We start from the raw sequence: 25110 nt of genomic DNA, 5'->3' as shown, positions 1-25110 counted from the left end.
ATCACAGCATTGTTTATATTTATCTTTGAAAAGCCTTCAGTGTCTCCTAGTCTGTACAAAGTGAATATAATCAGTCTCACACTCACAAAGTTGCTACCAACACACCCAACATTGCTTTAGAGTTAGAAAGGTAGGAGGGAAATAGATCCCAACCTATTGCATCTACTTTGTTTATAAAAGATCGATAAATGCTCACAATCATACAAAACAACCCTTTACTAATAGAATGTAGTTGGGTCGATTAACATATTTATTTGAACAGCTAAATTATTTACAGTTTCTTTCTGATGTAAAAGGAAAAAAGTATTCATCTATAAAATCAAAATGCCTTGTCCTAAACATAGTATTCACTTGCCATGTCTATACTTTGACACGATTTCAAAAAACACTATAAAATCATTCAGATCAGTCAATGGGCAAAAACGATGAGGTTTTCCTGACTCCATGGGAGAGCTAAGCATGCATTTCCTTTAATGACAGAAAGACATGTTCATCTGATAAGAAATAAAAAACAAACAAACAAAAAAAGTCGATATAAATTCTCCACTGTGATACACAACACAAACACCTTTCTTATAACTTCCTTATCTTCCTTGGTCGGGCACATGTCTTGGGACAAGGGCTACCTTGAAAACTAAGCACTGCTGAATGGTGAGTCGATTGTAAATGATCAGTGAATGGTTTGGATATGATTGACTAAGACTCCACCGGGAAGAGTGTTATTTAGACGGAAGGTAAGGTATTTGATTGCCCCTGCACCTGCTGCAGAGCCATTCTCTGGCTGTACTGGAGTTCCAATCTGTTCCACTGCAGAAAAGCGCTTTTCATAGGGATTCAAAGCCACATGAATACCAGCCAGCCCTTGAAGACTGCAAAGCAAGACCGATTTTTTAACTGAGACTTCATGCAGTCCCCTCTGGCTTTTCCCAGGAAAAACTGAACTCATTAAGCAATGCTAATTTAATCACAAGTAATCAACGGGGCGGGGGAGGGGGGAGTTATATAACCATCTTTAAAATTTCAAATCAAACGTGATAAAATCTTAGGAAATAGATTTTTTTTTAAACAAAACCCACACCTCAAAATTTAAAAAAAGAAATAGAAGTCTATGAGTTTCAGGATCAAATAAAATAAAATCAAACATCAATATTTTCTTACAACTGTCACATCTACTAGATAGTTCCAATTCATGACTTTTTAATGTAGTAATACATGAGATCCTGGAACCGATCCTTCCTGGCGTGCAGAATACAAATGCATTTTTCAACTCGTAAGACAATGTAGAAATAAGTCAGGTACACAGGATCACTGACAATCACATTAAAAAACATCTACCTCCCTTCTCTCTTCTTCAACCACAGCATAGTGATATTTCACTCATGAGGCGAGTGCACCTCGGCCATATGGTTTAAAAAATCAAAACTCTGCCGAAGTCCGCTGTGGTTCTTATTCCTGTCGGGTGGATATTAACCTGATAGGTAGGTGGGAGAGGTTCATAGCCCGCTTTCTAACAATCGGATGGTGTTTACCTCGCTATAGTCATAATGAGAATGGCGGTCACCAAGAGGTATTTATTGGCGGTGTGACAACATATGGGTATTGATGTTATTTAAAAGAGAAAGAAAGAGCGATCACGGTCAAGTTTGAAGGTCCTTATTTTACACCCACGCATAATTCAATAGGTGAGTAAACCTTGTGGCCCCAAAACACACGCCAACAGCTTGAATCACCCGGGGTGAAACCGGCGAGACCTTCACTGGGGCTTTCTGTCCTGACCAGCCACGGAACAAACCACGTCAATTCAGTCCAAGTGCCTAGTGAAGGTAGAAATCAGAAACCTCGTCTGGGTCACAGTAGTCGTGACAAGCTGCGTACCTGCAATGACGTGATGGAAGCCTCCTCCTCGGGTCCCTTCTCTCTCTCTGTCTCCCTCTCCCTCTGCCTTCTCTGAGTTCTCTAGTGCGCGGCGGGGTCTAAGTTTGGTCTCCCGCCGCCGCTTTCAGCTCCACCGCAGCCGGACTGCAGCAGACGCCCATAAGAGAAGCGCGCCGGCCGAGGGTGCAGGAGAGGCGAGAGCGCGCCCCGCGCCGCGCGGTCCCAGGCTGGCTGCTCCTGCAGATGTGAAAGGAGCCCGGAGACTTAGCTCTGAATCCTCTCGGCGCTGCATGGGGATATTATCACAGTCTGGGATTTCTATTGGCTCTGAACACCAAACAAATCACACCAGCCACCCCCCTTCTCTGTTTCACTCAGCGCTTGTTTCTCATCTAACCCACAAACATTGCAGCCACACCACACACTTCAGTCGCTTGCAATGTTTCTCTTTTCCTCCTTCCAGTCAGTGGATTTACAACCCTGTGGTCAGCTCTAACATTTTTTTTAGCAGACTTCCAATTCTAACCTTCTTGTTTATGTGGAGAAATTCTCCCTCCATCCCCTCAACCAGAAAAAACAACAACAACAACAACAAAAAAAAAAAAAAAAAAACACTCATTCCCTTCAGATCTTCTTCCTTTTGTTGATGGATCTGCAATGTGAAGAATGTAGAAAGCCTGTGTGTGATATGTCTGACATTGTCTCACACACACACACACACACACACACACACACACACACACCAGGCTCCTTTTGTTTGCAATAACTGAGGCCAGTGAAATAAAAAGCAAGCTGAGCCTAATAACCTAAGTGAGAGCTTAACTAATAAAATCTTGAATGAATTCAGTGCAAAACACTCATTCCTTGAGTTTGTTTTCTGTTCCAAATAGTACTTTGGTCATTATTATCCTGATTTTTGTTTATTGAATGCAGAGGTTTCTAATGCAAATCAGACTCTTCAACATCCAGAGAACATAAAACAATGACGCCAGACCAATTCTTGTGCTTCCTGGGTTTGGTGCTTATATCAGAAGCGTACTGTGACGCCTGCGTGCTTGCTCCTCTTCTTATTTTTTGAACTTCTCGCCACTGATCATCGCAGGACTGAGACTCCCTTAGTGTGATTCACTAGCCAAAGAAGACTATTCAGACTCTGCTGATAGAGGTCCCTGGATGAAATTTTTTTCTCTGTATGTGTCAATAGAGATAAACCTTTGGCCCCTTGGCAGGGAAAGGGCCCAAGAAAAATCTGAGATCTTACAAACTTGGCTGGGGAAATTCAGAATAAAATAAAGTCTCACCGTGTCTTATAAAACAGACCCTCCCTTAGACTTTTCCCCAAAATCAATTTCACTGGTGCTTATGGAAATTTTAATGACAGTTATTCTTGACAAGAAGCCATTGCTTCTGAAATCTCTGAGCTCTGTTTTGATTTTTGACTCGAAATTTTTTTTTTTTTTTGTAGTGTTATTCCTCTTGTATACTATTTGGTATTTGATATTCTACTTCCAACTCAACTCACAGAACGTCGTGTTGCAAATTCACGGGAAGTAACAATTAGCTCTTGAAATATATTATCACCAAACAGACTACCTGCCTTCTTTTCTTACGTGGGCACATTCCAGGAATTGTGAAATGCAGCCTTATTTTCAGAATGGGTCAGCCTGAAATCAGCTGAAATTGACAAAGGAAATACAAAACAAAACCACATTTAGCTGTTGGTTCCTGCTAACCACAGTCTAACCTCAACTGGCATATCCTTATTACTTTAACAACTCCAGTTCATTCCCTTTCTTTAGGTAGGCAGCTAAAAAAAAATACTGTCATAAATCTTTGAATGTGTAGAGTGTAGTTCTTCTGAAGATCTTGACAGTCTTAGAAAAAAAGGAGTTATAGGCATGATATTCCAGATTTTCCAGATGGAGAGACAGAGTGGAGGAATGATAAAGTGACTTGCTGAAGGCAGACAGCAACTAGAGCTGGGAGAGTGGATGACTGCCCCATTTGTTCATACCAACTCTTCGACTCAAAGGAAAGCAAAGGGTTAACACAGCTGACTCTCATTCCTGCTTGCCTTTTCACAGAAGAGCTAACAATTCATGAAATCATCTGTTCAACTTGGTAAATAGTCATTTATGTTATTTCAGAACAGGTCATGATATTTTCAGATAAGTTACCAATAATTTGCCTTAGAATTGCCTTTCTAGAAAAGAGAGAAACAGTGACTGATAAAACCATTATATTTTCTGCTTATTATTTTCAGGGCTCATTACAGCCCTTCATATCACTGAAAAGACAGTGTAAGTGAAATCGTGGATGACTTAAAGTCACAGATATATCTTAAACTTCATTTTAGATAATAATTCAAGCCCTCTGTCCTTCAGTTAAGGAAGAGCAAAACTGGATGATTTAAAGGACATCTCCTATACCCAACCAGTTGTGTGGTTAAGGGAAAATAAATCATCAGTGTTTATTCTTCTACATTTAGTCTTTTGGTCATTTTACTACCTTTAGAAGAGTTTTTCAAAGACATTTCTTAAATCCTTTATAAATGACCCAGACGTTGGTAATAATAAAAACTCTTGCATCTCAGCATGCACACTAGTGGACAGCCAGGCAGATTCGTGACAGAACCATCATTTTATTTTCCACTTATTCAGCCACAACAGGATCATCCTGTTTAGTTCAGCGTGGCACTTTTTACAGGAGACATTCACAAACTGGCATGTATCCAAAGGAGTCGATAAGATGATGATTCCGAATATTATAATTTATAAGAAATGCAAGAGAGAATTAGGCATCTTGGAGCAGGAACTGAGGTGAAAATGATAACGTTTGCAAACAGTAAAGGTAAAAGAGGAAATATGTTTATTATTCATATAAGGCTTCAAATGTATTGTCATTTTTATAAACATTTTCTTTCTTGATTTTTTAAACAACTCTATGAGGAATGTAGGATAAATCCTACTAGGCTAATTTTACAGATTGAAAACGTTTGTATAGTAAAGTCACCCTGATGTAGTCATAGTTATGATGCCAGAGGATGGGAATAAGTTGAAGTGGACCCGAAACCCAGTGCTGTTCTGGAGAGAAAATAAGGGTGGGCAAAAATCAGGATAGTGAAAGACTTCTCAAAGTTAAAGCTTTCGGAAATTGAAAGAATTTCCTGGCAAATTGATGATTTGGAGATTTTGATACAGGTCAATGAAGTGGTCAAGAAAAGGACTCTCAATTCTTTGGGAAGATTATGAAGGGATTGTTATAAAGGTCAGACTAAGTAACCTAGAGTTTACTTCAGCTCGAAATCATCTTTGAAGTTATTATTGGCTTTTAATATATTACAGAATAATTTATAATTTTATTGAATAATTTTCATAGTATGTCATTAAATTTTTAAAAAGATTATGATTATGATCTAAGTATATTTCTGGACTGTAGATGTCCGCGGATGGCCTTTTATCCTTCTTTTGACATATCTGTGTGTTCTGTGATGAATATGTATAATTTGTAACAAGAAAAAAAGTAAAAGAAAAAAGAAAGAAAAAGTAGAAGAGCTTATAATTCTTCCTCTAGTATACAAAGATACAAGATTTCCATATGACTAGTTTGCTGAAGACTGACATTGCATTCCCGGTGTGATAAGCGTAAGATCACATTCTTGATCTTGTCTGTACCTATTCATGTGTTTTCTTTCTAGCCTAGGTTGGACGGCATTCTAATGCTAATGTTTTCCCCTTGGTTATCTCTTTATTTATCTTAACAGCTTCCTTTTAACCTATGGATTTATTGATAAATGCACACACGCTTGTTTTGTCCTTTGATAGCTATAATTCTTTCTTAGATGATCATAGTCTACATTTTGAATTGTTAAAATGATTTTGATGCACGAAGTTTGTAAATTCTTCAATTTACTGATTATTAAATATTTATTCCTCCACCCTACAAGAAACCTTTATTTTCTACAAAGTCATAAACTTTGTTTATTCGTACTGTATGTCTACATCAAAACCTCAAAATGAAATCTATATTATGATTCACTGATATATATGACTCTATGCTCTTACGGTTCACAAATTTCAGCTGTTCATATGTATTAAATAACATTTATCTCTCTTGTGTCACGGTGATTCTACCCAGAATATATGAGTGATTTATAAGAGTTTTATAGCAAAATATATAGATCTCACTGTGTCACAGAATAAACTCCTTGTCCATGAGCGTGCCATCTGTCATGTTTGTGTCACCCCAGTGGAGCAGAGAGCACAGCCCACAGAGGAGCTGCGGAGATTAATAGGACAGGGAATGACCACGTATTCAGCTCAATCCCTATATTTTCCCTTAAGACCCAGGGAGCAGGTGGCTGTGGGGTTTTTTGATTCATTAGCCCAGGCTTATTAGATGTCAGCAAGGCCTCTGCGCTGTACTCTTACCTCTGAGATATGGATGGGAAGAGGTGAAGAGGGCAAAACGAGAGTGAAGAGAAGGCAGAACCACCTTTGACCTGCAAGTGCTGATGACATCATAGAAGCGGTGAACGCAGGAGATGGTTAAACTAAGATTCAGATTGACAAATGTAGCTGAAGGAGTGGCCAGAATGGCTCCATCATGGCACCTGCCACTTCCTTAGCTCTTTCGCAGACCCGATAGGCCAGATGAGGAGGGATACCTAGACAGTGTTATAGATAGCCGTCGAAGTATCACATTCATCTGTCCCTACAGCTACAGACATCAGACTAGGAGAGCATGCTGGACTCAAAGGGATCCAATCTGCCACCCATGCAGAGATAATGGGAGTTGACTGTCCATCAGATTTCCCCTTTTGAGGAGATTGAACTAGGGTTATCTATCTATCTATCTATCTATCTATCTATCTATCTATCTATCTATCATCTCTCTATCTCTATCTATCTAACTTTGTCATTTGATAGCAATAATATAAGCTTAAAGAGTCAGCAAATCAAGCCAGGCACGGTGGTTCACATCTGTAATCCCAGCACTTTGGGAGACCAACGCGGATGGATCACAAGGTCAAGAGTTCAAGACCAGCCTGGCCAAGATGGTGAAGCCCCTTCTCTACTAAAAATACAAAAATTAGCTGGTGGTGGTGCATGCCTGTAATCCCAGCTACTCGGGAGGCTGAGGCAGCGAATGGCTTGAACGCAGGAGGTGGAGGTTGCAGTGAGCCGAGATTGCACCACTGCACTCCAGAGTGAGACTCCGTCTCAAAAAAAAAAAAAAAAAAAAAAAGTCAGAAAATCAGAGAAGAGAGAGTATACTAGCTCTGGTCATGGTTAGAATATGTCTATGGAGATCTAATGTATGTCTTACATATGAACAAGAAAAGATGAGGTCCAGTTGTTTAATCATTTTGAGCTTCCACGGGCCCTGACTGTATTTATTTCCCTTGTTTCTGTGTGTATCCATCACCAAATCTCTCAATGTTTGAGGTCAGTTGTGCGACGTTCTCCTCCTTGAAGAGTACATGAGGGAAAAAGCCCAATAGAAAATCAAAGCAGGTACCATAATTTAAGAAATTTGAAAATTTAAGAAGTTTGAAAATTTATGAAGTTTCAAAAGTTTGAAAACTCAGGCTAAGTTTCAGACGATGACCACTATTGCATTGTAGTTTGCTGCCTGGACTTCGATGTCAATATTGGGTTGAATCCTGAGTCACTTACTGCTTGGATATCCTTGCTTTTTTGTTGGTGGTGGTGGTGGTGATGGTGGTGGTGTTTTTTGGAGAGGGAGTCTCGCTCTGTCACCCAGGCTGGAGTGCAGTGGCGCGATCTCAGCTCACTAATACCTCCACCTCCCGGATTCAAGCAGTTCTCCTGCCTCAGCCTCCGGAGTAACTGGGACTACAGGTGCATGCTGCCATGCTTGGTTAATTTTTTGTATTTTAGTAGAGACAGGGTTTCACTGTGTTGCCCAGGCTCGTCTCGAACTCATGAGCTCAGGCGATCCGCCCACCTTGGCCTCCCAAAGTGTTAAGATTACAGGCATCAGCCACCATGCCTGGCCTCCTTGCTTTTTTCTGGGGTTTCAGTTTTTGCATATATAAAATAAAGTTTACCTGACAACGATGTAGGTTCTGGGAGGATTAAATTAGATTTTCGTTTAGAAGGATTACACAACGTCTGGCCCGGAGAAAATACTTTATAAAATTCAGGATCCAAGCTCAATAGAGCAGGCATTTCACATGCTGGGAATAGCAAAGGCTGCTAAAGGGAATAGCAAAGGTTGCTGAAGCTCACTAGCCAGCATTTGAACGTGGAGGGAAGAATCTATGTGTTCAAGATTGTTTGGGGGAGTGTTCTCTCTGGGATTGTTTTGGGCACCCATAGAGTACTATACTGATTTAGCTTTTAGAAATAAGCCCAAACCATTCAGAGCTATCCCTCACCAGGGAGATCAGACTGGCTATTTCCATTTGAGAGTATAATTAAAGCAATGTGATATATGAAGAGTCTCTAAGTTCTCTAAGGGCAGAAACTGTATCTTATTCAACTTTTTCTAACCAGTGCTTGCCACTATTCTTTGTACAGAGCTGGCACTCAGTAAACGTGAGTTGAACAACAATTTATTAATTAATTTATTAAAAAATTAACTACTGGGTGTGGTAGCTCATGCCTGTTATCCCAACAGTTTGGGAGGTCATGGGTGGGTAGATCACTTGAGGTCAGGAGTTTGAGACCAGCCTGGCCAACATGGTGAAACCCCATCTCTACCAAAAATACAAAAATTAGCCAGGCGTGGTGGTAGGCACCTGTAGTTCCAGCTACTCAGGAGGCTGAGGCAGGAGAATGGCTTGAACCCAGGAGGCGGAGGTTGCAGTAAGCCAAGATCACACTACTGCACTCCACCCTGGGTGACAGAGTGAGACTCCGTCTCACAAAAAAAAAAAAAAAAAAAAATTAACCAATTGATGATTTATTGAGGGAGAAATGACTTCCTTATGTGGATTGTAAACTGGCACAGAATATAATTCTAAAGAAGGAATCCCAGTCTGTTTCATCCAATAGAAATATTGTTTGAATTAAATGTTTGATGGTGGTTGATTGTATTCTTGTCCAAAATATTCACTTCCCTGCCCACAGGACCCATTACTAAGCAAGGATAATATAGGCCTACTCCCCTGACTGAGGCTTGGCAATTTGGCTTATTGTAGCCATTAGAATATGTCCAAAAGTTCTGTGTGTGCTTCCAAAACAAAGCTTTAAAAGCCATTGTGTGGTCTACCACTTCTCTTTTTTCTCTTCCAGAAAACCGATGAGGTCCATGGTTCCCTGAATAAGAATGGCGTGCAGCAGAGCCAGGTGATGTGAGGCAGATTCTTCATATAGGTGAGAGATAAAACCTAGCTGTCACAAGCCACAGGGATTTGGGGTCATTTCTTGACCCTAGCGTAATACAATCTAAACTGACAGATGCTACGCATTTCTACAGTCACTTTTTTGGAGACCAGAACTCTTATGCACAGATAAGATCCAGCAAGGTTGTTAATAGATACATGTACATTTATCTTAGTTATACTGGATGTTGTATAATTATGAATGCTATGTCGTTAAATTCCCATCCAAAAAGCCAACAAAAAACGTTTCAGGCTTGGCTCCTAGCTTCCTTTCATTCCCGGTTTGTCTTCACCCCAGTGCCTATTCTCTGTGTATAAAGTTCTTAAGAATCCAGGAATCACTTGGTGACTATGACCAAAGCTCAATTGCCAACAGGTGGCCACAGAGGACAAGGTGTGGGGGACACTGGAAGGAGCCCATGACTGACGGGCGTGTTGCCTGATGCTACAGAAGATCCACTGATCGCATCTCAGAGCAGTTTCTAGAGAAGCAGGAAGAATTTAAAATGCTCTGGAGAAATTATTTTCACCATTTGTGCTTTTAAAGAATAGGTCGTATTAATTTTTCATTAATTCTTGTTACCCATGGCGATACACAGTGCCATTATTTCTTAAACTCTGGGTCAGGTTATTTACAAAATAGGTCAGGTCACCCGTTTCCAGCCCAGAGCCAGAATTAAAATAAAACAACCCTCACTCCAGCTTCTGTTCTCCCCCGCACACATTCCTGCCGTCTGGAAGGACCCGAAGCAAACGTTCCTGATATATTTGGAAGGGAACAAAAGTTAGTACGGAACAGCATTTGACCTCTGTCTTGTATTAATGTGAATCTTAGGCTGCCCTGCACGCACTTCCGAAAGCGACATATCTCCCTGCGGGATCAGTGACAGAGAGACAGCTGGCCAGCCTCAGAAGGAGCTCCGCCCCATAGACTGCACGGCTGTCCTGTTAGCAAAGCAATGGTGAGGGGCTCCTCCCCAGCTGGTGCCTTTGTGAGGACTTGCTCATCAAGAGTCATTACACAGCCAGCGTGGTGGAGTTACATATCCATGGGGATTTGGTAACAACGAGATTCTGTACTGTAGGCTCATGAATTCAGGAATTCATGAATATTGAAGAAATGCACATGGCTCACTGCAAGAAAATATCGATTGAACTTCTTTACCCAAGTGTCAGCATATTAGGAGTTAATCAAGTGAACTGCATTGATAGGTAACGTTGATCTCTGACTCAGGCAGGAGAATTAGACCTTGGGTGGGTAAATAAATCAAAGCTAGTAGAAGCACCTGATGTCCTTGTGAACAGCTCTGAGGTCAGTCTATTCTTTGGTTTCGTATTATCAAGAAGACTCTTTAATTTAATTTTTATTTTATTTGAGATGGAGTTTCGCTCTTGTTGTTCAGGCTGGAGTGCAATGGCTTGATCTCCACTCCCTGCAACCTCTGCCTCCTGGGTTCAAACGATTCTCCAGCTTCAGTCTCCCTAGTAGCTGGGAATTACAGGTGTGCACCACCACACCCGGCTGATTTTTGTGTTTTTAGTAGAGGCAGGGTTTCACCATGTTGGCCAGACTGCTCTAGAACTCCTGACATCAGGCAATTCGCCTGCCTCAGCCTCCCAAAGTGCTGGGATTACAGGCATGAGCCACCACGCCTGGCCTTTTATTTTATTTTATTTTATTTATTTATTTTTTGAGACGGAGTTTCACTCTTGTTGCCCAGGCTGGAGTGCAGTGGCATGATCTCTGCTCACTGCAACCTCCGCCTCCCAGGTTCAAGTGATTCTCCTACCTCAGCCTCCCAGGTAGCTGGAATTACAGGCATGTGCAACCATGCCCAGGTAATTTTTGTACTTTTAGTAGAGACAGGGTTTCACCATGTTGGGCAGGCTGGTCCCGAACTCCCAACCTCAGGTGATCCACCCGCCTTGGCCTCCCAAACCGCTGGGATTACAGGTGTGAGCCACCGGGTCTGGCCTCTGCCTTTTAATATTTATTTATTTATCTATGTATATGTACATGTATATATATGTATTTATTAGCAATCACTTTCAAAGGATGCAAAACAGAGTCAAGCTTGGTGTGAGACCCTAAAGTCTTCATACAAATCACATTGTATAAGCCTGAGCACCTTGATCCTTTGTAATTCTCAACAGTTGCACCACTCCTCACCTTGTTCAACCAGAAGAAAACATTCTAGAGATTTTCTAAGCTTCACCTCATTCCCATGCAGACTTTCCTGTCTCTTTCAGGCCTTAGTGATCTCTGTTCATTATGTCCTGTCTTTTGGCATTACTTCATTTAAAAATACTTGGTATTACATAAACCTAATACTAGCATCCAACTCTGCCTGCCTTAGTAGCCCAATATACCACGTGGAAGGCCATGAGCTCATGTGCCAGGTGGAGTTCTTAAGACACAAATTAACGAGTTATTTCCTAAATGTTATGTCTACCAGCTGCCATCAGATGTTGAATACCAGCAACACTAAGACAGTTCCAGAGACAGGTTTCATGATCTAGCTTCCTTTGGCCTATTTTACTTTCTTTAGTATATGAATTTCCTGGTACTGACATGCGTAAATACATATCACAGAGTGTCTTAAAACAACAGAAATTTCCTCTCACAGAGTTCCAGAGGCTAGAAGCTCATAATCAAGTGGTTGGTGGGTCACTGCTCCATCTGAAATCTTAGGGGAACCTTCCCTTGCCTCCTTCTGGCTTTGGGTGGTGGCTGCCAATTCTTGGCATCCTTGTCTTGCAGCTGCAGCATTTCCATCTCTGTCTCTGTGGTCACATGGCATTCTCCTCTCGGTGTGTTTCTGTCTCCTCCTCTTCTTACAAGGATGCCAATCTTACTAGATTAGGGTTCACTCTACTGACCTCATTTTAACCTGATTACATCTGCAAAGACCCTATTTCTAAATAAGTTTGCATGCACAGAACCCAGGGGTTAGAACCTCAACATGTCCGGGGGAACATAATTTGACCTGTAATAAGCGGTGACTGATACTCTGTCACCATATCTCCCTGGTTTTTCCCAAGGCCTTTTCCAATCCAATGAGCTCCCTTCACTCACTCATCACTCTTCTTTTTTTTTTTTTTTGAGACAAGGTCTCATGTCCATTGGAGTGCAGTGGCAGGATCATGCCTCAACTTCCTGGGGTCAGGTGGTTCTCCCACGTCAGCCCCCAGAGTAGCTGAGTCTATAGGGATGCACCACCAAGCCTTTTTGTATTTTTAGTAGAGATGGGTTTTGCCATGTTGCCCAAACTGCTCTTCAACTCCTGGGCTCAAGTGATCCTCTCAACTCAGCCTCTCAAAGTGCTGAGATTACAGGCATGAGCCACCATGCCCCACCCACTCACTCATATCTGATCCCTTACCTTCATCTTTGAGTCATACAGAAACCTCAGATCCACTAGTTGTTTCTTTAGCTAGCTTGCCTCTGCTCTGATAGGGATGCTTCTTTTTATTTTTTGAGATGGAGTCTCACTCTGTTGCCCAGTCTGGAGTGCAGTGGCTCAGCTCACTGCAACCTCCACCTCCCGAGTTCAAGCGATTCTCCTGACTCAGTCTACTGAGTAGCTGGGATTATAGGCACGCTCCACCACATCAGGCTAATTTTTGTATTTTTAGTAGAGACGGGGTTTCACTATGTTGGTCAGCTGGTCTCAAACTCCTGACCTCATGATCCGCCCGCCTCAGCCTCCCAAAGTGCTGGGATTACAGGCGTGAGCCACCGCGCCAGGCCTTGGAATGCATTTCTTTTACAAAATATGCTGCTGTTCTTCAATTTACTGGTTGAACAAGGTTCAGTTTCTTCACCTATAAAGTGTTGTTGTGAGACTCAATATGATATAAGACATGATATAAGAACTGTGGGCCGGGTGCGGCGGCTCACACCTGTAATCTCAGCACTTTCAAAGGCCGAGGCAGGCGGATCACCTGAGGTCGGGAGTTTGAGACCAGCCTGGCCAACATGGAGAAACCCTGTCTTTACTAAAAAATACAAAATTAGCCGGGAGTGGTGTCACATGCCTGTGACCCCAGCTACTTGGGAGGCTGAGGCGGGACAATCTCTTGAACCCGGGAGGCGGAGGTTGTGGTGAGCCTAGATCGCACCATTGCACTCCAGCCTGGGCAACAAAAGCATATCTCTGTCTCAAAAAAATAAAATAAAAAACAAGAAAGAAAAAAAAAGAACCGTGACATTGCAGATGTCTGCTGAATTTCAAGGTCAAATGCTGTCATGGAGCACCTCAAGCCGTCTGTTCAACTGTTGATGAAACTGGAGATATAACCCACAAACCACGCAAAACTCTTACGATGTTAAAGAAACATATTACATCGTATAACGATCTACACAGGACTGGCTAACCTAAAGTTTGCAATCTTTTGGAATTTCCTTCAAATAAAATAATCTCAGAATATAACAGGTTTAGATGAAAGAAAATCATTCTCACACAAAAGATATCTTCTAGGTGAAAAAAGAAAAAAAGGTAGATAAAAGAAATTATTAGATACAGCCAAAGTGCCAGGCAGAGTCCCCAAGACACAAATTAACCAATTATTCCTTAAGCATTATGTCTACCAGCAATTTTTTCCCCTCATTCTGATCTTTACGATATTTCAGTTCTTTGACTATGTGTTTAATAATAAAAACTAAAATGAGGAGATGCGTGAAATGCCGAAAATACACTGTAAAAAATGTATCTAAAAAGTGACGTGTAATTTAGGGATGTTACATGATTTTAGCTATGTGGTAATAGAAACGTCCTCTCAGAACTATTTATTAGCATGGTGCCCTGTAGCCTGTCTGCCTCAGGATTACCTGGGGTGCTTTCCAAGAATGTAAATTCCTCTGCCTCAACGGGGATAAGGATTGGAACCAGAAATGGTATTTAAACAAATTCCTCAGAGGGACCTTAGCCACTTTACAATTTGAGAACAATTGCCCTTAATATTTATTTTCCGAGGGGTCAGTCTTCATGTGTCTGGCTTTTGAGTGGGTTTTCAGAAATGTGTAATAAATTCGAGGGATGTCTGTATAGTGCATAGCGTGATTAAAGGCTATTCATGCACAAATTCAAATTGCTTGAAAATGTATTTTCCCATATTGCCATCCCATCACGTATGAGACGCCCAGCAGTATCATTCGTTGAGATGGAAGGTTTCCTCATTCGCCCAAGTTAGGGTTTGTTGTTGTGTTTGTCATAGTCGTTTTCATGAGAATGACTTGACAATTACGTGTGTGTGTTTAAAAGAAAAACAAGGCCGGGCGCGGTGGCTCAAGCCTGTAATCCCAGCACTTTGGGAGGCCGAGACGGGCGGATCACGAGGTCAGGAGATCGAGACCATCCTGGCTAACACGGTGAAACGCTGTCTCTAATAAAAATACAAAAAAACTAGCCGGGCGAGGCGGCGGGCGCCTGTAGTCCCAGCTACTCGGGAGGCTGAGGCAGGAGAATGGCGTGAACCCGGAAGGCGGAGGTTGCAGTGAGCTGAGATCTGGCCACTGCACTCCAGCCTGGGCAACAGAGCCAGACTCCGTCTCAAAAAAAAAAAAAAAGAAAAAGAAAAACAATGGTTGTGTTTTATCAGTAGATTTGCTTATCGATTCCTCTTGCCATCCGCTCTTCCATCCTGGAGGAGTGAGGGTGTGGCTGCTGAGGTTCAGATGCACACTCTGACACCCCAAGGGAAGACCCTGGGCCAAGCTGCCTCAAGTGAGCTGTTTGTATCCACGTCCTTGGAGCATTTTCTGCAAAGTTTATCTTAGCCATCTGTTTGCTGTTCTGCAAACTGTTTACTTACTGTTTATTTGTGTATGCTCTACTCCTTTAACTTTTAAGATCTTAGTATTTTTCCCGACTCTATGCGGCGGTTCTTTTTTTCTGAGACAGAGTCTCACTCTATCGCCCAGGCTAGAGAGCAGTGGTGCGATCATGGCTCACTGCAGCCCAGAGCTCCTGGGTTCAAGCAGTCCTCCCACTCAGACTCCTGAGTAGCTGGGGCCACCATGCCCAGCTAATATTTTTATTTTTTGTAGAGACAAGGTCTCATTATGTTGCCAGGCTAATCTCAAACTCCTGGGCTCAAGTGATCTGCACACCTTGGCCTCCCCAAGTGCTGGGATTACAGGCGTGAGCCACCACTCCTGGCCATGCAACAGCTCTTTATATCATCATATTAACCTTTTGCCACATGTATTATATTTTCCCAGTATATTACTTCTCTATGCATTTACCTATGCTGAAATAAAAAGATAGCATTCAGGTTTTAAAGCATGTGATGTCAATATATCAATATTTTTCTTTGTTGTTTATTGTTTTACAATTTGCAATGAATTTCTCATCCAGGGTTGAAGTCAATTTGGGCATATATTTTCTTCTATTTATTACTTTAATTACAGCATTTAACATTGTAATTTAATAAAAGTAATTTATTCAAGTAAAGTAGATTTTAAGTAATATTTAGTAAAACATTGAATGAATTTGGCCAGGTGCAATGGCTCACGCCTGTCATCCCAGCACTTTGGAAGGCCAAGGTGGGTGGATCGCCTGAGGTCAGGAGTTCGAGACCAGCCAGGCCAACATGGTGAAACCCTGTCTCTACTAAAAATACAAAAAATTATTCGGGCGTGGTGGCACGTGCTTGTAATCTCAGCTACTCAGGAGGCTGAGGCAGGAGAATCGCTTGAACCCGGGAGGTGGAGGTTGCAGTGAGCCGAGATCATGCCATTGCACTCCAGCCTGGGTGACAAGAGCATAAACTCCATCTCAAAAAAAAAAAAAAAAAAAAAAAAACTTGAATGAATTTAACTTAAGTGAAATGTGTTTTGTTACTTAGTATAAGGTAATAGTGTTGTATCCTGAATAACATTAGCCACTGATTTATAGTTGATTAGATTTTATATGTGTCCTATATTATATACAGAATACGTAGAGATTATTTTATACATATGTATATATATAGATGATACAATTTTCCTGCTTTAATCAGCCCTTATCTAATCAAATACTGATCCTGATCCTACTGGCTATGAGGACTTTCACGTCCTCTTAGGACTGTGACATTAGTAAGCAGCTTTGGCTGTTTTCCTCCTGGTTTAACCGTAATGACTCATGACCACTAAATAGTGTTTCCCCCATTAAGTATAGAGTGGGCTCTTGGTTTCACAGAATGGATATTTGTGAATTATCATAAGGCAACGTTCTGGTTTTGGGGGATAAGGGAATATTTTGAACATGTAGTCAGTGTGCTCCCTTTCTCACACTCATTCCGTAAGAGCCACCCCTGCTTTCGGGTAGAGTTGTAACAACAGGAAGAGGAGAGAAAGAATTTATTCAGAGCCCAGCTTTTGAGTTTCAAAATAGATCTTCATTTGTCTTCCAAACCAGAACACTTTTGATTGTGAAAGGAGGCACCATTAATAATTATGCTGGGACAACAGGCGTAAACCTGGCCTGAGAGACAGTCACCCTAGCCACAAACAACAGAGCTGGAATAATGCATGAACATGCAAGAGGATGTTTTTCTTGCTAAAGAGAAAAAAATGATCAGAGCTGCGAGAGACAGAGTAGTCTGAGGAAAAGCAATGAACTTGGGAATTGTTTAGCATCCCTCAGAACAGGCCCCGAGCAGATACTGCAGTTGAACCCATGCTTACTCCTGAGGGGACCTAGGAAATGAAGCACCCTCTTGCAGTTATTCTTATCCTGTTAGTATGAAGCTGACTTGGCTGAGGGTAAGTATTAGGCACAGGAGGCTCCAGCAGGCGCTCGAGGGCCAATCCCAGTACTGGGTGGCATCAGAAGCAACCAATGGAGAGAGGCCCAAGCAAGCCGGAAGACCTCCAGGAGGCTCTCTGGTTGGAGAACAGGAGGATGAGGTAGCAGATAAGAAGCTTCTCTCCCTTGTTTCAGTAGTTCTTTATCTTTTGGTGGCCCATGAACACGTTTGAGAATCTTTTAAAATCTATAGACCTTGGCGCGGCGTGGTGGCTCACTCCTGTAATCCCAGCACTTTAGTAGGAGGCTGAGGTTGGCAGATCACCTGAGGTCAGGAGTTCCTGACCAGCCTGGCCAACATCGCAAAACCCTGTCTCTACTAAAAATACAAAAGATTAGCCAGGCATGGTGGCACGCCTGCGATCCCAGTTACTCAGGAGACTGAGGCAGGAGAATTGCTTGAACCCAGGAGGCGGAGGTTGCAGTGAGCTGAGATTACGCCACTGCACTCCAGCCTGGACGACAAGAGTGAAAACTCCTAAAAAAAAAAAAAAAAAAAAATGTATAGATCTCAGCTGAGCGTGGTTGCTCTCACCTGTAGTCCCAGCAATTTGGGACGCCAAGGTGGGAAGACAGGTTGAGCCCAGGAGTCTGTGACCAGCCTGAGCAACATAGGGAGACCCCATTTCTACAAACAAACAAAATGTATAGACCTGCACTGTCCAATATGTTAGCTACTAGCCACACGTGGCTCTAGGGCACTTGAATTGTGGCGGGTCCAAATTGAGATGTGCTGTAAGCATAAGACGCACAGCTGATTTCAAAGACAACATAGGAGGGGATTAAAAGGGAAGGTAAAATGCAGCTATTAATTTTTAAAATGTTGATTGCATGTTGAAATGATAATGTTTTGAATATATTGGGTTAAAGAAATTATTTAAGTATTATTAAAATTTATTTCATCTGTTTCCTTTTTTTTTCTTTTTTGAGACAGAGTCTCACTCTGTTGCCCAGGCTGGAGTGCAGTGGCCGGATCTCTGCTCACTGCATCCTCTGCCTCCTGGGTTCAAGCAATTCTCCTGCCTCAGCCTCTAGAGTAGCTGGGACTACAGGCGCCCACCACCATGCCTGGGTAATTTTTGTATTTTTAGTAGAGACGGAATTTTACCTTGTTGGTCAGGCTCGTCTAGAACTCCTAGCCTCAAGTGATTCACCCACTTTGGCCTCCCAAAGTGTTGGGATTACAGGCATGAGCCACCACGCCCAGCTGTTTCCTTTTATTTTTTAAGTAGCTACCAGAAAGTTTAAAACTACTTGTGTGGCTCACATTATATTTTTGTTGGACAGCATCAGCACAGACTCTTTCTTCAGATAAAGGCACAGTCACATACACGACTTCAATTTATGTCTAATTGTTGGTGTCCGTGACTCTATTCGGAATTGTTGGAATGCAGGTAGAAAACCATAGCTCTCGTTTATTCTTCAGAAAGCTTTCTGACAGGTTGTTCAAAAAACAAATCTAAAAATGTCATGGCCATGGCTTAAAATTTTGAACGAATACCTTATTGCCTACAAGACAAGGTATAAATTTCTGTAACATTATAGTCAGAGCTCTTCTCAACATGACTCTAATTTACTTTGCCAGTCTTCTTTCCTGACACGTCCTGACCACACACACACATCTGTTCTCTAGCTCCTCCAAACAATTTGACCTCCTCTCAAACGGGCGCACACATGGCTTCCGCCCTTTCCTCATCTTCTTCTCTCAGCCTAGCGATGCCCTCCTTCCAATTTTTCACCTGTCTAAATCCTCTTCATTCAACAGGGCCCTGTTCAAATATCATTTCCTCTGTTAATCCCTTTCTGTCATCAAAGACTGAATTGATTCCTCCTCTCTAGTTTGTCCCAAGGCAGTTTGCTCAGATCACTGTTATGTCAATTTATTTCCTATTGCAGTTAAATATACACGTGTCCACGGGTTTTTCACATAGATGCACGTGCCTGTCTCCCATACTCCAATATGAACGCTTTTAGACAATGACCCTGTATGTTTTATTTTTGCTTCTCCAGTGCCTTGTATATGATGGGTATGCTAGAAAAGTTTGTTAAATGAATTTAAAAAAAAGAAATTATAGAGAAAGGATAACACATTGGATGCCTAGGTAAATCAGTAAGAACCTAGGCTGTGTCAATAGAAGAGTAGAATTGGAAAAGGGGAGAAATAAAGGAGATCCGTGGCATGGTTTGGATAGAGGAAATAAAAGAAACGGGACCCAGAAGACCTTGGGTGCCCGCGATGGGACTGAATGGTGGTACTGGAAACGGGAGAAATGGGAGAAGATGGGAAGAGCAGCATTGGTGAGAGGGTCGAGATGGAGTGGGCGGAGGTAGGTGTGGAGTACCTCTGGGTCTCAGCTGACAGCAGGGCAGATAGCAGAGGTCCCAGCAGATATAAAACATGTGAGTCAGGGGCTTGGGTGACACTTAGAGCTACCTACTTAAAATTTGTGCATGATGTCCTGGGAGGTGAACTCAAGAAAGACAACTTGTGGGAAAAAAGAAGGGAATCGAAGCCAGAGACTTGGGTGATAACGTTTAAGGGTTGGAAGGAAAAAGTAAACCCAACAAATAAGATAAAGACAAAAAATCAGAGACAGAAATTCCTAAACTGGACCTAGAACTTTAATGATAAAGGATCCTGGAAATTCCAGTTTGTATCCTTTCATCCCTTGAAATACTGATTTAGGGGGACGTAGAAGGGGAAAGAATGGACATCAAATGCCAGTTGACCCATTCAGTGTTTTGGAATTCAGAGGTTATGTGTGACCCATGAGAGAGCAGTTTTAGTAACGTGGGAAGATGAAAAAGCAAGTTGAAAAGGTAAGAAATGAAGAGTAAGAAGGAAGAGAAGCATTGGGGGTAGACTGTCCTTTTGCAAAGGTTGCATCCTTTTCTTGAAGAATCCATAGAATTTCCTAAGGATTAGGAGCACAGTCTGTGGATTTCTTTGTTGTTGTTGTTTGCTTGTTTGAGATGGAGCTTTGCTTTTGTTGCGCAGGTTGGAGTGCAATGGCACAATCTCAGCTCACGGCAACCTCTGCTTCCCAGGTTCAAGCGACTCTCCTTCCTCAGCCTCCCGAGTAGTTGTGATTACAGGCACCCACCACCATGCCCAGCTAATGTTCTGTATTTTTAGTAGAGACGAGATTTCACCATGTTGGCCAGGCTGGTCTTGAACTCCTGACCTCAGGTGATCCACCCGTCTCGGCCTCCCAAAGTGCTGGGATTGCAGGCGTGAGCCACTGCGGCCAGCCCCAGCTTATGGATTTCAATCTCAGCTCTGCCACTGATTAGCTGTGTGTTTCTGAGCAAGTGCCACAAGCTCTTTGATTCTCTGTTTTCTCATTTATAAAATGAGAATAACAATACTGTCTATAGGATTTGCTATGAGGGTGAAATGATTCAATCCACGCCGAGTGCTCAGCACAGTACTTGGCACCTTGCAACAGACTGAGGAGTTGTTGCTCTTATCAATTTTGCTCCACGCCTTTTTGCGCAAGCATCCCTGGTTAAGCACCGATTTCTTTTCTTTTTTTGAGACATAGTCTTGCTCTGTCTCCCAGGCTGGAGTGCAGTGGTATGATCTCAGCTCACTGCTACCTCCGCCTCCCAGGTCAAGCAATTCTGCCTCAGCCTCCTGAGTAGCTAGGATTACAGGTGCCTGCCACCACTCCCGGCTAATTTTTGTATTTTTAGTAGAGATGCAGTTTCAGTATGTTGGCCAGGCTGGTCTTGAACTCCTGACCTCGTGATCCACCTGCTTCGGCCTCCCAAAGTGCTGGGTGTGAGCCACTGCACCGGGCTTTAAGCACCAATTTCTTAATTTGGTGTTGTATAAGTTTTATCTTTTTTTTTTTTTTTTTTTTTTTTTTTTTTTTTTTTTTTTGAGACAGAGTCTCGCTCTGTCGCCCGGGCTGGAGTGCAGTGGCCTGATCTCAGCTCACTGCAAGCTCCGCCTCCCGGGTTTACGCCATTCTCCTGCCTCAGCCTCCCGAATAGCTGGGACGACAGGCGCCCGCCACCTCGCCCGGCTAGTTTTTTGTATTTTTAGTAGAGACGGGGTTTCACCGTGTTAGCCCGGATGGTCTCAAACTCCTGACCTCGTGATCCGCCCGTCTCGGCCTCCCAAAGTGCTGGGATTACAGGCTTGAGCCACCGCGCCCGGCCAAGTTTTATCTTAATTTGATGAGTCGTTGTATTAGTTTGTTGGGGTTGCCATAACAAAATACCACAGCTGAGTGGCTTCAGCAACAGAAATGTACTTTTTCACAGTTCTGGAGGCTAAAATCCGAGATAACGGTGTCAGCAGGGTCGGTTCCTTCGGAGGCCTCTCTCCTTGGCTTGGAGATGGCCATCTGCTTCCTGCGTCCTCACATGGTCCTTTCTTCTGTATCTGTCGGTGTTCTAGTCTCCTTTTCATGTAAAGACACCAGTCATATTGGATTAGAACCCTAGTGACCTCATTGTAACCTCATTACCTCTTTAAAGACCAAATCCCCCAATATGGTCGTATTCTGGGTACTGGGGGTGAGGATTTCTTCTTCTTCTTCTTCTTTTTTTTTTTTTTTTTTTTGAGACGGAGTCTCGCTCTGTCGCCCAGGCTGGAGTGCAGTGGTGCCGTCTCAGTTTACTGCAAGCTCCGCCTCCTGGGTTCACGCCATTCTCCCGCCTCAGTCTCCTGAGTAGACAGGACTACAGGTGCCCGCCATCTAGCCCGGCTCATGTTTTGTATTTTTAGTAGAGACAGGGTTTCGCCGCCGTGTTAGCCACAATGGTCTCAAACTCCTGACCTCGTGATCCGCCCGCCTGGGCCTCCCGAAGTGCTGGGATTACAGGCGTGAGCCACTGCGCCCGGCCTTGAGGATTTCAATGTACAGATTTTTGGAGTTCATCCAATGACAGGTGTGTTTTGTTGTTGTTGTTGTTGTTGTTGTTTGTTTTTGCTTTTGTTTTTTGAGACAGAGTCTCACTCTGTTACCCAGGCTGGAGTGCAATGGCACGATCTTGGCTCACTGCAGCCTCTCCCTCCTGGGTTCAAGTGATTCTCCTGCCTGGGCCCCCTGAGTTGCTGGGATTACAGGCGCCCGCCATCATGCCTGGCTAATTTTTGTATTTTTAGTAGAGATGGGCTTTCACCATGTTGGCCAGGCTGGTCTCAAGCTCTTGACCTAAAGTGATCCACCTGACTTGGCCTCCCAAAGTGCTAGGATTACAGGCGAGAGTCACCACGCCCCGTCCCATGACAGGTGCTTTTGACCAAAAAAAGGCACCCTGTTTATATTATATTCTTTAAGAAGGCAAATTTTGAGGCATGTTAAAGGACTAAGAGAAAAGTTTCCATTGGAGGAAAAACTCAGGAACTCAGAGTGGAGGAAAAACTCAGAAACTCAGAGTGGTGAAACCCAGATTTGCTTAGGTTTAGTTAGTTTGGTTGGTTGTTTTGTTTGTTTGTTTGTTTTGTTTTTTCTGAGACAGAGTCTTGCTCTGTCACCCAGGCTGGAGTGCAGTGGTGCGATCTTGGCTCACTGCAAACTCCACCTCCCGGGCTCAAGCGATCTCTTACCTCAGCCTCCACAGTAGCTGGGATTACAGGCATATGCCACCCGATCCAAATGTTTGTATTTTTAATAGAGACAGGGTTTCACCATATTGGCCAAGCTGGTCTTGAACTCCTGACCTCAGGCGATCTGCCTGCTTTGGCCTCCCAAAGTGCTGGGATGACAGGTGTGAGCCACCGTGCTGGCCGCTTGCTGGGTTTAGATAGTTAATGAGTGGTAAGGGATTCTGCTGAGTTCTAACCCAACATTCTTATCTACTTCCCCCCACCCTGCCCCCATTCCTCAGCACCACTTCTGCATGTCATTCTAAGTCTGCATGCCTCTTTGTATATGAGAATGATTCTTACAGCTTCTGGTGATTGGATGCTTTATTAAATAGTGCTGTTATTTCCCTGGGACTGAAAGGCAGAGATATAGCAGTTTTACAAGAGAGATTGAAAAATACAACAATGACGCAAAAGGGTGGGGCTGTCCCAAGAGGACTGCTTGCTACTGTGTGCTTGCTCCAAATCTCCACCACCTCCTCATAAAACCTGGGACTGGAATTCTCCAGGCCCCACGGCTGCTATCACAGCCGCCTGTACCACACATGTGCCTCCCTGATGTGGCAAGGGTGGCCATATGTGGCTTATTAATAAACTTTTTCTGTCTTACAGATTGCCTCAAAGATGCCAGATTTCCCCAACGATTCTGTTTGCTGGACTCTCTCCCTCATTAAGTCTCCAGTAGCTATAAACACAGCCATCTCTGTCTTAATTCTTAATGACTGGAGGTAAAAGATTCTGCTGCTCTAATGCATTCATTCTAAACAGGTGATCTATTACTACAAAGGATTAAATTAAACAGTGTATCACTTTGATATGTTTTGGCTGTGTTCCCACCCAAATCTCATCTTGAATTACAGCTCACCTAATACCCTCGTGTTGTAGGAGGGCCCCAGTGAGAGATAACTGAATCATGGGGGCGGTTTCCCCCACGCTGTTCTTGTGGTAGTGGGTAAGTCTCATGAGATCTGATTTTGGCCCAGGAATCAGAAATAACTTTATTTCATTGTGGGGAGCAGGCTGACGTCCAGCATCAGAGCTCCTGAACAGCTTCTTGGTGCTGGCGGCCTTGGTGACCTTGAGCACATTGAAGCACACCGTCTTGCTCAGGGGCTGGCACTCGCCCACTGTGACGATGTCACCGATCTGGACATCCCTGAAGCAGGGGGACAGCTGCACAGACATGTTCTTGCGGCCCTTCTCGAAGCAGTTGTACTTGCGGATGTAGTGCAGTCTCGGCAGATGACAATGATCCTCTGCATCTTCATCTTGGTCACTACACCAGAGAGGACCTGGCCTCGAATGGAGACATTCCCAGTGCAGGGGCCTTTCTTGTCAATGTAGGCGCCCTCAATAGCCTCTTGAAGCCCAGACCGATGTTCTTGTAGTACCGCGGGGGCTTCTCCTGGCTAGTTTCTGCCAGCAGCGTCCCTCTTCTTGTTTTGAAAGATGGTTGGCAGCTTTTAGTAGGCACCCTCTGTCTGAGTGTCTGCCATCTTCCTGGCCACCTGAAAAAAGGGTCTGACGGTTTTAAAACAGGAAAGTCCTTTCACTTGGCTCTTATTCTCTGTTGTCTGCCACCATGTAAGATGTGCCTTTTGCCTTCCGCCATGACTGTGAGGCCTCCCTGGCCACGTGGAACTGTGAGTCCACTAAACCTCTTTCTCTTTATAAATTACCCAGTCTCGGGTATGCCTGTATTAACCATGTGAAACCAACACACACTTCTTTCTTCATTGTCTTCTGTGAGGCAGTAGATTTTGGAAGTTAAGGGAGTTTGATTTCGATTTCTGGCTCTGCCTGTTCTTACTAGGTATAAAACTTTTTGCAAGTTACCTAGCTATCCTAATACTATTTTCCTTATCTCTGAAGTAAGGATAGTAACAGAGTCTTCTCCTGAAGGTTATCGTGAGGATTAAGTGAAAAGATGTAGGTGACACTAGTTGTGTAGTCTGAGACATAATATGTACTCAGAAAATGTTAGCTATTATCATTAGTACACATCTTGGAGGAGGATGGGAATGAACATGGGAAAAGTAACTAAGAATTAGTTTTGGTTCCCACCTACCAACTGGAGTTTGGGTCTTAAGTTTTCAACTTGGTATGTCATATATAAAATTATTTTGTGAACCACCTATCAGGTACTATATTTACTACTTGGTAGACTGGATCATTAGAAGCACAAACTTCAACATCAAGCTATAGATTCATGTAATAAACCTACACATGTACCCCCCTGAATCTAAAATTACAAAACAAATAAATAAATAATTAATAATTATTTTTTTTGAGACAGGGTCTCACCCTGTCTCCCAGGCTGGAATAAAATGGCACAATGTCAGCTGATGGCAACCTCCACTTCCCAGGCTCAAGCAATCCTCCCACCTCAGCCTCCCAAGTAGCTGGGACTACAGGAATGCACCACCACAACTGGCTAATTAAAACAATTTTTTTTTTTTCTAAAGATAAGGCCTCACTGATTGCCCAAGCTG

The 25110-nt window shown here is 43.0% G+C and overlaps 1 protein-coding gene and 1 pseudogene across 1 annotated transcript in view; both read right to left on the bottom strand.

Annotated features, from left to right (window-relative positions):
• Positions 1 to 2316, bottom strand: part of GREM2 (gremlin 2, DAN family BMP antagonist) — a 124793-nt gene extending 122477 nt beyond the window's left edge. The window contains exon 1 of the mRNA XM_023216279.1: positions 1876 to 2316. The gene's annotated coding sequence lies outside the window, so the exon portion shown is untranslated. The remainder of the gene's footprint in view (positions 1 to 1875) is intronic.
• On the bottom strand, positions 1957 to 24114 carry LOC111545291 (annotated as a pseudogene).
• Positions 24115 to 25110: the final 996 nt, after the last annotated feature.

Source organism: Piliocolobus tephrosceles, chromosome 1 (genome assembly GCF_002776525.5).
Source record: "Piliocolobus tephrosceles isolate RC106 chromosome 1, ASM277652v3, whole genome shotgun sequence".
Classification (NCBI taxonomy): Eukaryota; Metazoa; Chordata; class Mammalia; order Primates; family Cercopithecidae; genus Piliocolobus; species Piliocolobus tephrosceles.
This window is presented reverse-complemented; position numbering and strand designations above follow the sequence as displayed.